Source organism: Bombus huntii, chromosome 1 (genome assembly GCF_024542735.1).
Source record: "Bombus huntii isolate Logan2020A chromosome 1, iyBomHunt1.1, whole genome shotgun sequence".
In the NCBI taxonomy this organism is placed as follows: domain Eukaryota; kingdom Metazoa; phylum Arthropoda; class Insecta; order Hymenoptera; family Apidae; genus Bombus; species Bombus huntii.
The window spans coordinates 5,175,030-5,189,864 of record NC_066238.1 but is presented as its reverse complement, the minus strand read 5'-3'; the positions used below and the strand labels follow the sequence as shown (position 1 = coordinate 5,189,864).

Here is a 14,835-nt window from a genome sequence, read left to right as displayed (position 1 = left end):
TTTCCCTAGAATTTTTAGAATTTATTTATCCTAATAATCTACTTAACGACGTATACGTACATAAATGAGATCAATTCATGGTAAAAATAGAATTCTAAATCAAGAAAACTATTTTCACAATGAAAGAGTGTTATTATACATTTTATTCACGAATAGAAGTAACTACAAAATACAATGCAATATGTATTATAGAAATATGTGGTGCAAAAAAGCATGTAATACAATATGCAGTACAGTTCTCAATTTATTTATAAACTCGTATATATAGAATCGCATCGTATAATCATATAGAATCGTCCCATATTAAATTCTTTCTTAAATCTTAACATACGAAATTCTTTACAATTTATTTCATCCTAAAGTTTAATAAGAGTAACAGAAACCAGAACTCTTAAAATATACCATGCATTTCTCACGCGTGTTACAGAAAACTGATGCAACAATTCACAAAATCAAAAAATCAAACAATCGATTATTCTTTTAACCATACTGTAAAAATCCAATTGTTAGCCAACGGTTGCTTTTTCACAGTAATTTATTTTCTTCGCGCCGAACCGGCCTCGAACGAAGGTTCCCTACTGTACTTGATACTTGCAGCCATGAAAAATCGTGACAAGTAGACTCAACATACAGGTTCAGGTATTTTATATCTTTCGCCATGAATCTCACCCCCATGGTCAATTATCGACGGTCGATGGTACTCGCAAGATGCCAGTAATTAATCGTTCCATCCAGTTGCGCCAATTAAGCCAAACGGCTTGGTATCTTTCACTTAAGTTTTCCTCGCGGCTCAGCGGATCGTCGACGAGTTAATTTTTTGTTATTTATGGTAGCTGGTAATCCTCATAAGTAATGCCAATTACAAGGGCGCTTTCTGTGTTTTCCCCTTGACATTCGCCTGATCAAGGGTTGAGAGTAATATCGCGTGCAAGCACGATGTTTCACTCATGCGCTTGCACACATGTGTACACACAGCATACGCGTTATACAGAGTGCAATGACTTCTGCTTACGCTCGGCCCTTTCGATGGTCACATGCGAAATTAACGTTCCACTTCACGTGTCTACTTCGTCGAAATTTTCCCATTTCGTTTCGAGTAATTTTTGGTGAAATTATCAGTTAGTTAGTCGTTTGATGTTTGGCATCGAGGATTTTGCACGCGAACGTGACGTTTCTTTGACATGGTAAGAACTAAAGTTCAGAAGTGCTTGATTTAATTGGTGTAACAGTATTGAGTTTGCGTTGATATGATTAGGTCACGTTGTGTTGTAAGTAATTGTTTAGCGAGTTGTTATCAAAATATTATATAGATTTTGTAATGTGTGACTGTTGGGGTGCAGATATAGATTATATTTTTCTCTGTGCATTTGTCTTTATTTTTAACAATCGAGGGCGTTTTACAAATTTTCATGAAGACTTCTACATGTAAAATAATTGGCGATTTATGTAAATTCAGACTCGTGTTACTTGTGATAAGCTTTTAAATTTATTTTAGAGCTGATTTTGTTTGCTTGCACGAGGTAATACTTGAAGCGATAAATTCCAAAGAGAAATATTAAAGCAAAACTTATTCTCAGATATTCCTAACATTATTATCTACAAAATTATACGTGCTTTTCACATTTCTCGTACAAATCACTTTTTTACGTTTTCACGTCGTTTGAAATATTTTTATATCGGATCGCAATCGTCCCGACGTTAGATTAACATTCCATGCCTTTGTTAGAATAACCGTAACAATTGGTTCTCATAGAATCATCCGATATACTTTGCTTTAACTTCGAATCGTGCGAGATGATCACGTTACGTGTGTATTCAGCTATTAATCGTTCAATCGATTGTTAACGGCTTCAGTCTGCCTGTGATACTATTAGGACTACAATTAAATCACTCACGCGTCAATCAGTGGCAATGACTATACGTGATCGATGCGCACGATATTCGTGATTTTACCGCAGATTAACCATCTACGTTCTACGATCCTTTGTTATCTTTCAAGTAAGAAACAGTTGAATCTCCAACACTTATCCTCTACAGCTTTTTAAGAGCATCTTACTATAATCCTATCGTTTCTTCTTTCAATCCTATCTATGGTTCACATGTTCATATCATCAATGAACATTTGCAACATCTACCAACGTCATTACGAATCACATTTCCAAAAGTTGAATTACCTTAAATTTATAAGTTTCTCTCAATGCTATTATTCAACACCTGTTGATACAACGAATAACCGACTCTTTAAATACTTTGGTAATCTCTGACCTTAGTTTCCTGGATCCTGATCTTAGCGATTTCGTACCTTCCATGTACATCTTTAGATTCGTTTCAAATACCAATATAATCACGATAGTCACACGGTACTAACGAAATTTCAAAATCTTTAGTATGACACGTAATAATGTATCGACAAATATTTTCACGCGCCACTGTATGTCACACAAGGTCAGAAAGTTTCGTCAGAAAAAGCTTCCTCTTGCTTCCGATTCGTTTGTTGCGACGTTTCGAACGTATTGTTAGAAGAAACGAAGGCGGTGAATACGGCCCTGATACACGCGTACGGAGCAAGTACATTACCGGACGTTTATTTTCACAGGAGATACAGAGGTCCCTCGAAGTCGGTGAGGTTGAAATACGATGCGTTACGCACGATAATGCGTCTTAAGAGAGCAACGAGATTTTTCTCCCTTTTCACCGCGGGACCACACCCTTAGCCAACTCGTATACCGGGTGTCCCCATGAGCGTAACAACATAATTGCAATACGATGGACGATTATCGGCGTGACATTAATAACGAGTAAAACGGGACCATTATTAATCATGCAAGTTGGACGCGACCACGGGGGAAAAATACGATTGGCCGATTGGCCATTGCACTCGATAATACGTCTCTGGACAGGATCGCTCTCGTTGCATTCTCTTTGCTTCTCTTTCTTTTTTCTTTCTTCTCTCTTTTTCTCCCTTGCGTCTCTATTTTCTCTTTTTTCGTTCTTCTTTCGCTCTCTGTAACCACTCCCTGCTCTCAATTATATCGAGCGTGTTCGTACAAGCCAAGAGGTTCTCTCTGTGTTTGTTAACGTTCTATCGCGAAGCAACGTCACGCACGGCATCGTACGACACACGCCAGACTTGTTGATTTTTCCCGCGAAAATCACCTCACATGGCTGCGTTCGACTGTTTCACGCGCGATCTTTCTCACTCTATGAAGTATCGGAAGGAAACGTGTCTGACAGTCGCGTGTATAGAATAGAATACATTGTGCCTCGTAACGCTGTTCCATAGTTTGGCTATTGTGCGCGAAATTCTGCATGTGATGTAAATAACTCTTCTTGCAGCAAGCTTGGTTTTTCTACTCGCAAGTTTTTTCTTCTGTAAAGAATTCTTCAAGTATGTATTAATATACCCTAACATGTTTAAGTGTCGTACGTGGAATCTTTCTTCTTCTGTAAATATCCTTCCTATAAAACGTGTCATTCTTGTACTCGGAATATTTTCTGTTTTTTAACATGTTCGACTGTTATACGTGCAATTCTTCTCGCTTTAGAATACTTTCCTGTCTTGCAGAGAATTATTCATGTATAATATTTGATCGTTGTACGTAGAATATTTCGTATTCTGTAAAATATTTTTCTTATAACATGTCTCGTTGTTGTTGTTGTTAATATATCTCTCGGAATAGTTTCTATACTGCAACGTGTTCTTCCCTGTTTCGTGAGAATTTTACGAACAAATTTTCTTCTAATAACGCGAAATCCTGTCTATTCTGTAAAAAATCCTTCCTATAACATGTTTGCTTTCTATAAACAGAACTCTTTTTCTTCCACAAGAATTCTTTCCGCGTATCTTGTTTAACTGTTATATATAGAATCCTTCCTACCATATAAAGCAAAGATGCTGTACTGTAAAAAATCCTTCATGTAATGTGTTCAACCGTTGTACGTAGAATCTTTTCTGTTCTGCGAACAGCTCTGTCTACAACGTGTTCCACTATTATACACGAAACCTCCTCTACCTTATGCAAAATTTTTTCTCGCCTTCGAAGGCTGATCCTATAACAATGAGCGCCAGTGTACCCATAATTATTGCTTTATACAAAACTTTTTCTAATTTGTAAAAAATCATTCCTATCATGCACAGAATCTCTCCTACATAGCATAAAATTTGTCCTATTCTGTACAAAACCATCTCTATACATTTGTACAATAACTATTGTTAACTATAATTGTACAATAACTATGCATTAAGCCGCTTATTTCTTCCTTGCTACTTTCCACAAAATTCCTCAAAATATCATACAACCCTGTTTCATGTAATCCTCGTACGAAAATTGTCGTGCAAAAAATGTTGTGTAAAAAATTATTTTTATAACACGTTCGAATATTATACATAGAAGAGTCCTTTATATACATTTTTTCTAGCCCTTTAAAGAATCCATTCCTATAAAGCAATTTATGCTTTCTGTTCCTCACAAAATTTTTCCCGCCAACGATCTACGCATTCGACTGTCCTTTGCTCGAAATCCTTTCTGCCCAGCAAGGAATCCTTTTTCTCGTTGCGCGATTGATTGTTGCGCACAGAGTCATTTCTACCCTGCAAAGTATCTTTCCTATTACGTCGTTGACTTTGACTATCGTGCGTGGAATCTTCTCTATCGTGTAACACTGTCGTGCGAGGAATCTGTGTTAGCTTGTAACGAGAGTGAGTGATACAGATGAAACGCGACGGACCGCGCACGGCCTCGCTCGCGTCTCACCTTGAGGAATGCTTTTTTAGTGCGCCGTTTAAAGGAAGCGATTATTTTTAGCATGGCGCCCGTTGTTGCTCGTCTTCAGATGCGGTCGTAACCGGTGGTATTTCTGTGGTTGCTTTTTGCTTTCTTGCGGGCAGCTTCTGGGTGATTGGGAATGTTGACCCCTCGATCATCGCAGACGTGCGATGAAAATTGGATTAAAGAGACGGCGAAAGTGTAAATAATTGGATGATTCGAGGCACATTAAAACGATATGGAGAATATTGATCTATGTCTTCTTATCGCGTTCACCGCTGATTACCTTTTCGTTACTGATAAATAATTTTCGTCGATGTGTTTCAGTTGATTTTACCAAGCAAAACGTAGTACGCGTGATACGCAAAGCAATTGCATTCTGATTAACGAGATCGTGGAAGTTTAAGAGATAGAAAATTTGACGAAGAAATGTGAGAAGTTTGCTTCGTGATATGAGATATGAAATTTTACCAATGTATTGTGTGTTTCTGTTTTATATAGACGGACTGAATTTTGTTAAATTATCAAAGAAATACTGTGAAATATACGTATAATATAATATCGAAGTGCTCCGAATATTTAAATCTTGTACCTTTATATGTATAATCTTGAATAAATTCATATAACCAACTTTTAGTAACATTGTCGTTATAGTAATAATAAAATTGATATGGTATATTTAATGTTTCCTCTAAACAATATATATATATATATATATATATATATATATATATATATATATATATATACGGAATAATTAAATCATTACACCGCAGTACGTGATGCTTTAGTTACATCAATTACGTTCAAGAATATAGTCAATGTTTAAGGTCGTATTAAATTAAGGAATGACGCATTCCGTAAATCTCAAAGCGCGAATATTAATAACCCAGATCTAAAACTGTTCCAAGCACTACGTCGATAGCGATATACACATATACCGTTTCCTTTCTATCCACTACAACAATTATCTGCAAATTTTCTCGATAAATGTGGCACTGTTTCCATAATTTATTTAGAGTCAGATGATTCATCGATTCCACGAAAAAAAAAAGAAAAAAAGGAAAAAGAAGAATGAAAGCAGATAAAATCCAATTTGCTCTATTTCTAGTAATTTATAAGTGTTTTGTTTGTTTATCTCAAGTAGGTGATAAGACGGCTTATCAACGCGGGGCCATTGACATTTTGGTCATTCATACTAAAAATACGTAACGTTGTTCTAATTCCCGAGAGTCCATTTTCGTCGTTAGATCAATGATCGATCAATATTTCGCCGGAAACCGCGAAACGTCGCTGCCAGCCGAGATTTATTGCAGGAACACTTGTGGCTGTGAATTAATATTTATAGCTCGTAGAGCATGGTAATAATTTACGCGACTATCGACAACGGGTCTTTGTCCTAGACTGTTCATGCGTATTGAACTTTAGATACGTATATACACTCCCGTTCATAAACATTAGAGCATTTGTTAGGCCCTCTTGCGTAATTGATTTAATATTGTGTTATTAGTAAAATTGTACAAGCCATAAGTTACAAGTTATCGATACTAATAAATAGATTACGAATATCTACGGTTTCGTGGGACTTTTAAAGATGCAAAAATACACAGAGTACGTAGAATATGTAAGATCATATGAAATACCCGATGCACGGTAACCAGTATGATATTTGATAGATGAGACAAATCTTTGCTTCTATTTCCTGGGAAATTGAATATTTCAAGGATTTGAAGGAATTCGAACGTACTTCGTGGAACTCATTGTTGAAAAGAATAAAAATGTCCGTGAGAAAGAACCATTGAAAAAACAATGAATATGTTGGTTAATACATCGTGTTAAATTTTTTGTATAAATATTAAATATTACATTTTTCTTGAATTTTCCTACGAACTTTACAGCCACTCTACTTGATACATTGGTATGTTATTCGTGTAATACTGTGTGATAAAGATTGATTGTAAGGCGATTATTAGAAAAAGAGAAAAGATATACAAAATATACAAAATATAGGTAGAAGAAGTAGATGGAAAAATCAAAGTGACTCCAAAAGCAATTCCCCAATTGTTTCGGACAGTGAAATAATCTGCATTTGTGATACGTACAGTCGGCGTTTTTTTTTCTTGAAATCGCTGCGACTTCATTTCGCAGATGTGCGTTTGTACATACACATATGGACATACTCTTGCCTCTGGCCAGGAGTTGATGAAAGCGGAAGAATAAGCGATTGTCGGTGCATTTTAAGGGCCGTTCTAATTAAACGAGCCGGTTTGACGTTTGGCCCTTCGCTTCTGTAGATCGATCAGGGCTATTGGTAGTTGTTAAAGATCTTTTGTAAGTTCTCGTTTTCAATTAATGAGACGGAGCTTGAAGCCAAAAACGTAGCGAAGGAACAATAAGAATAAGAATTACGATTATTTAGACTTTAAATCGTAGAAGTTTATTTATAGGTGTTAGCTATTATTATTATTTTTATTATTTTTATTATTCAGTTATATGTACTATTATTGTCACGCTCTGAATAGTAAGCTATCGGGAGGATAATAATAGTAATATTATATTATTATTTATAATTTTTATTTGTTATTCTTATTTATTATTATCATTGCTACAAGATAATTTTACAGATTTGTTCGAGCAAAGCGTTGTACGTGAAAGTTTACGCGTACGAATTTTGGATGAATTGTAATTGAATAATGTGAAAGATTGACGATGAAACTATAATATTACTTTGCAATATTATATTTTAATAATAACAAAATTTGAGAAGCCTGTGATTTGACAACACGCTAGATATTTTATACGTCTGTTTTTCTGTAGATTAGTTTAACGGAGAAACAGTAAAATTCAGTTAGTTGTTTTGAAATATCATTTATATTTAAATACATGTTTCTGCAAAATCTCCTTAAAATCTTCTAGAAATTTTACACAATTTGGCATGAGTAGTACAACTACAGTCGATGTTTAGAATCTAAAGCTTTAACCGTACAATACATCAATCTGCCAAAAATTACATAACGTTGCACTTTTTGATCTGGGGATCGTAACAGTTATTAAAAGAGTATACGAATTAATATCTTAGTTTAAGTAATTTTTGATCAGAAATAACAATTACAAAATGATAAAAATGTTAAAGGTAACCGGAACGTCTGAAAATTAATATCTTTCAACCATCTAGTCTTTTGACCAATTTCTTTTAAATTTAGCGATCGTTATCTTTCGCCTGAACAAAAATTAACTTTTTCTCAGTGATCTTTCCGTAAAACTTTTAAAAATAATTATTATTTTCGGCCCCCTGCTTAAGTGTGATTACTTTTAAACTCGTATCGATTTTATCGATGTTTTTCAACTATCATTTTAATTTTTATCTTCCATTATCTTTCTACAACCTCGTTTCGTTCGAAAAAGAAAAAGAAGGAAAGAGAACGCAAGGAAGAACATGGAGGCGTTAAAAATTGGAAGGGACAAGATGCTTAACACGTCTCGTGTCTATTGGTCGTAAACTTGGCAACTAGTAAAATTGACGACACCGCTGCTACTTTGGTAATGACATCGTTTGAAATCTCCTCTCGACTCTAAGGACCTAGATTCTTGTTCGTTTAGCATTTCCTGGTATAAGTTGCGTTTCTTTAAAAAAAAGCTTCTTCAGTGTCACTGCCACTCTTTACCTGTCTTTAACATCATCTATCCACTTTACCAGTGGAAAGTCCAGTAATTCCTGATTCTATGATTCTCTTGATTCTAATGGAATTGGTTACAATGCTAATCAGACACGAGAATCCTCTTTGGAGAAATCAGAAACAGTATTAGCAATCACGACGTTTATCTCCCTTGTTATGCTCGTCCATGGATTTTTCTTAGACGAGTTTCTCTTTAGAAACTTTGTTGCTTGAATATTTTTGTAGCGCAAGTTTTAGTTTTAACTGAGAAAATGTCTTTCATTAACTATTCACAAGTTTACGGTAGAGTAGATTCTTGACCCATTAAAGCCCAAACAATGCGCGTGTATGTGCGCGCGTGTGATGCATTCTAACGTTACAAGTACATCAATTTCTTTAAATTTCATAAAATTATGAAATAAAGAAAAAGATGTTAAGCGAACGCTTTGCCTTTTATCGTCACGATGTTAAGGATACAAAATTCGATAATGCAAATTAATCGAAATAGATTTCAAATGAAACGTGTTGCATTAACGGAAACGTCGGCTGTCAATGGACGAAAAAATTTTCCAACGATGGAAAAACACAATTCGGTCGAAAATGAGGCAAAGGGTGCAGCAGAATTAAACTACGCCCATAAAGGATCGTGGCATCGATGACACGTATTATAAGCACCAAGAGATAAATAACAGGACACGTAGTGGCAGGATTTTGTTGTCTGGGGCCAGTCTGTGCACGATATTTGCTTGTACTGTCTCTCTACGTTTCGCTGGCATGAATTATCTTTATTGCTTTTCTCGTTCTCCTTGCTCACCGGGCACCCACGACACGCACTGTTCATGTGACGATCAGAGTACGACGATATGCCCAAGTCTTACGGCGCAACGTTGATATCGTTTCTCCCTCTACTCAGCGTTACTTCCTTTTTCCTTCGAGTTTTCGAACGGTGTTAAGGCTTCCAGTTTCATAGCTTTCCAAGTTGTAGAGACACTTGTATAATTTATTGTTTATCGACCAGCTAGACACAAATTTTCGTCCGATATTTCCTGTACTAAGTTTAGGACAACGTAGTTTGAGGGGAAAAATTTGTTGCTTGACCCTTGTAGCATGGAATTTCCTTTTCAGCTTGTGAACAAATTTGTTTCTTCATTAGTCGTCGATAGTCGAAACGCATTTTTTGAAGAGGTTGCTTGAAGTAGATGTAATATATCGAAGTTTGAGACTGTTAAGAATTTTAGTAAACAATTTATTGAATTTGCATGCTGTGCAGATGCAACATCGAACATCAAAAGATTCGGATATATACAGATTATTTACGTTATTAGTTGCCAGTGTTTCTTTTCCGTATTTTATTAAGACAAGTTTAACTTTCGTGTAATTTAAGAAATATTATAGTTATAAACGAACGTGAAAACATTTGTGGCAGTGGCGTCATTATGTGAAAACTGCAGAAAATTAAGAATACTATTTGTGCGTAAAAAGCACTTTGCGAACTTTGTCTTATTTATCTCTTTCATAAATTTGTGATTTACGAAAGGAGGAAGTTTTTGAAGTAAATAATGCGAATACCCTGTATAATATCGGCCTAGGAAATTTTCTTCTTAAAGTAGTTGCAACGAATATAAATTCTTTTCCTTGTAAAAGTTTGCGAAACTCGTTGAGAAACTTGCAATTGTATATTCTGTATATGTATGGATGTGCCAAGAAAACGACGTGTACTGAATAAAATTGCATGCAAATAGAATTTTTCGTTGCTTCTAGAGTAAATCAATAATACCAAATACATCGTACAAGTATTTTATAATAATATTTAGAAAGTGGGAAAACGAAGCAGACCTTCTTTTAATTTTACTTCTCTTCAGTTTCATCTTAACATCGTATCGATCCTTCTCGCTAAACCAACAATCGTCCAAAAGTATTGATTATATCATAGAACAATTCATATGAATTCGTTTAAGTTCTGCTGTTTGCCAATCTCGAAGACATTTGGCATCCTCTCGTCTATTCAAGAATAGTTCCTCTTCAATTTTTATCTGGGTCATTGCGTCTATTCGTTTCCTAGGATCTTCTCCTTGCCGCTGCGAGACAACACTTCTGACAAATAGGTTTACAATCGATGAAGCCCCTGTTTCACTTCACAAAGAAAACGTCGTCGATCGATGATCGATACATACTTGGAGTTACGATTCTAATCTTTGTTTAATCAACCAGCGACTTGTCTATCTCCTTGTTCCTTTCTTCTCATCGTTAGAGGCTTGTCATCGTCTCACTCGACGCGGTGAATGGATTCAATGAAAACAAAGTGAGGGGAATGGACCAGAAAATCAAGCTTAATGAATATTAATGAGTCTATGCGTTTAGTAATTTAAGTACCAAGGAAGAAAAGTTCGATTAACCTCTCGAATACTTCAGCTCGATATTTTGTTCTTTAACAGACGTTTAATTCTCTTTTATTTAGATCTCCTTCATAAAGTTGTGTATCTTGTACCGCACGTACAGCAATATTTTGGAAGAGAACTTGTAACGAAAAGAAAATGTATAGAGTTATGTTTTCTATATTCTCCCGTCTGCTAAATCGTTTTTGTGCAAGACGATTGTTAAAGTAAGTGGAAAAGGTGAAAATCAGTTGGAAATAAATTACAAGAATATAGCAGATAGAGAACATTAGAGATACTCTATTGATACAATTTTTGTAAGAGTGTTCTTGGTTGATCAATAATATTGTTAATATTTCAAAGTTCTCGAGGAAATTCCGGGTTTTCGATAAATATTAAGGATACATATTGATCCTTTTAGCTGAGGATCTTGAAACATTGACAATACACATATATCGATAGTCTGAAGTTTGCTATCCTTAAAGCTTGTTATCCTTATGGAACGAAAGTAAGATTTGTCTGGCCATTTTAGATATAAAGGGAATGAGTTGTTGCAAATAGAATGGTACACGATATATCCAACCATATTTTTCATAATATTATACTTGAAACATCTATGTGACGTTAAAGCGATACAATAAAAATTGCAGAAACATTTAGGATGATCCAATAGAAAAAACATCGTTTCTTTTAGGAAAGAGAGAACTTTTGATATTTACTTATTTTGATGATTGGTACTATACTTTGAGATTGTTGTTTAAAATTTTCTTCATTTGGAATTTAGAACGCGATTCTCTGTATTTGGAGCAGTTTTAAAGGAGAACGTGTTTAACGTAATTTTAGCAATTACAAATATCACGCGTTAGTAGGTCAGATTTAGAAACTAGATCTTTGGTAAATTTGTACATTTGGTATATGGAAAATTCCGAGTCTGTATGATATTCTTGCAATCCAGAAAAAAACGTTTAATGATATCCACGATCCTTTTCGTGTGATAATTGCGTGAAAAAAATCCGCGAATCGCTCTAATTAATACGCAACACGTATACGAATTGCCGACAAGTTAAAATTAGTCGTAGTCTGAATATCTTTAACGTTATCATCGTTGTGACTTGTATTTAGGTCATCTCTTATCGCGTACCTATTTCGATAAGGTGCAGAAATCAATGAATGATTTTTTGCTGAAGTTGTGATATCGCACTTGTTATAATCTAGGTTCCACGTTTATATTTGGTTTCGATATTTTTGTTTATAAACAATAAGTTTCTTTAAAATAATATCGTCTACAATTAACGAATCGTATGGATATTAAATTGTATCTTGTAACAACAGTGTGCGATTATTACCTTAAATTGTGACAATACGTCAAATTACTCTATGAAAGCTGTACTAGTTTATATCATGGATCGAATATGAATTAGATAATTTCTAGATATATGTAGAATAGAAAGTTTTTTAATAAATATTAATACGATATTTTAACAGTATTATATGAATATAATAAAATGCTTAGAAAGTCCTAAATATAATATAATATATAATATAATATAATATATAAATAATATATAAATAATATATAAATAAATAAATATAATATAATATATAAAATATAATAAGTTCTATATCAATGGTACCATTTTTCCCGAAAGAAAGTGACACTTTTTCGCTTTAAAGTGCGCTCCAAAGAATGCAATACAGTTGTATACGTCGTATGATGTACAATCACGTATAAACAATATGTCAAAATAACAAATACCTATATTGCAGGATATAAAACGAAACAACATCGATTATGTGGACCTAGTGACATAGATACTCTTCAGATCCAATATTTATAGATACGAATAAGATGACAATACTTTCTTATCATCCGCCTATTGCTTCGAAGATAATAATATCGCTATAAAACAATACTTGCTGATGTTATTCATATTTCCAAACAATTCTCACGCATTTGGAAATATGAAAATGCGAATGTAAATCGCTTATCTGTCGCATGATAAATAGAAAAATTCCACTCAAGTATTTATCGCTATCAAATACATCATTTTTTACTAAAACGATTAAGTATCGTCTTTCATATAACGCTGTCTATAGAAACATTTCTCAAAAGTACCCTTAATCGTCGTATCTGATCATCGCAAGATCACCGACGTAGATGATTCGAGACTTTTGCACAGACGCGCATATATCTCTATCTTCGATCAAGTTGACATCTTCTTCCCTATTAGAAGATTCAATCTGATCCGACAGTCTCGTAACACTCACGCGTCGCGCTCATCGTGTCTCGGAGACATCGATGAATCTCTCTCACGGTCCTTTAGGTGGATGTACGCGACGAACCCGGGAGGCAGTCATTCTGGAGGCCGCATTTACGCCTCATTTCATTATTTGCAGCTCGAGTCGAGCCTGATGCTTTCTCTCTTTATCCCGACTGAAAAACGAGATTGCCTAGGTACCGGAGTGACCGTGTTGGCGTAGGTCGCGTACAGTTAAGTCGCGATTACAAACGCGTAGGCGTTTCGTACTGTCGCGATAAGATCGATGAAATCGGCCGATAAGATCGATAGGAGTTCCATTCTTTAATAGCAGGAATTGAGTGCGCGCATAATTTAATAATATTGCATCCTTGGTTGATTTACGACTGGCCGACGACGCATCAAATGGCCGGGCTGATTTCCTTTCTTTTTCTTTATCCTCTTTTTTTTTTTGTTGCCAGCTGCACCATAACGTACCAGTTTACGAGGTGCACACACTTCGTTCGCCCTGATTTCGTTCGGGTTTATCCTCTCGGTGCCATTGAAAAATATTGCTCGGTTTCCTAACCGATAATAAATATACCCACGAAAGTATTTTGCACACTTCCTATAGAAAACTTTTGCGTCCACATTGCACGCGTTACATAAAACATTTCGAAATTTCATTAGCATAGTGACGAGACACCGTTGACATTACTATATATATTGGTCAAATTTAAAACCAATCTGAAAATGTTTGTGGAAATTATAAGATATCCATTGTAAATATATGTTTAATTAAAGTTTGGCGTACAGCGTGAATGATCATTTCAAGTGCATACAACAAGTGTTAAATGTATGATTACGCTGAATACAGGTTGTTCGACAAACAAGCGTCCGATTACTTTCGCATATATTAAACGAAATTCTATTTCTTTTTGAACGTGTTTCTCTCACTCTGTAAATGTTTCAAAAACATCGATTGTCACGATATTAATTGCTTGTTTCTCATTTCAATAATAATCATATAATTATCATATCGTCTCGTGTGACTTCAATTACAGCGGTCGATGAAAGTATTTAAACAGTTACATAGGAAGCTTGTTATGTTATGTATTTTAAAATTTTGTAACAATTCTAACGAGACGCACGACTATCACGATTATATTGATAAAATTTGAAACCAATCTGAAAATGTATTCAAAAGTTACGAGATACCAGGTACTCGTTATAAACATGTACTTAATGAACAATTAATATACAGCACGAATAGCCGTCTTAAACGTACGGATACAAATAAAAATGAAGAATATTTGAGCGATTTTACAACTATGAGAGGCAGCACGTCATTTCTTGAGTTTGATCTACTAAGAAAATCGAGAGCATGCTGAGCAGAGAGGTGTCTTTCTTTGAACATTACGTAGACGTACCTACCAATTAACTGACAGTCTCAGTGGAACAAATATGGAAGCGGTCACTAGAACAAGTGCATATTGAGGTTTAAGATCTGTTTAAGATCTGGATTAAGAATGTATAGATACAGATTATTCCATTAAAGTTTTTTTTTTACAAAGGAGTTTATTGAGTCCAGAAAATACAGATTTTAAGTACATTATTCACAATAAACATGAATTTTTGTAATGGTATGTTAGGCAAAGGTACCGATACGCGGCGGTACGACGTAGCCATGCTGTATTATGTGTCGGCGCTTTACATTTTTTGTTGTATGATGCGGTGTTTGGGTTTAAGCCTTTGGGGAGCGGAGCTTTTTTTTTATTTTTTTTCTGTCCTGAAAAACTTG

General features: G+C 34.9%; 1 protein-coding gene across 2 annotated transcripts in view; it reads left to right on the top strand.

Annotated features, from left to right (window-relative positions):
- LOC126867008 (leucine-rich repeat-containing protein 15-like) overlaps window positions 1-14,835 on the top strand; it is a 206,790-nt gene that overhangs the window by 13,275 nt on the left and 178,680 nt on the right. The window lies entirely within an intron of this gene.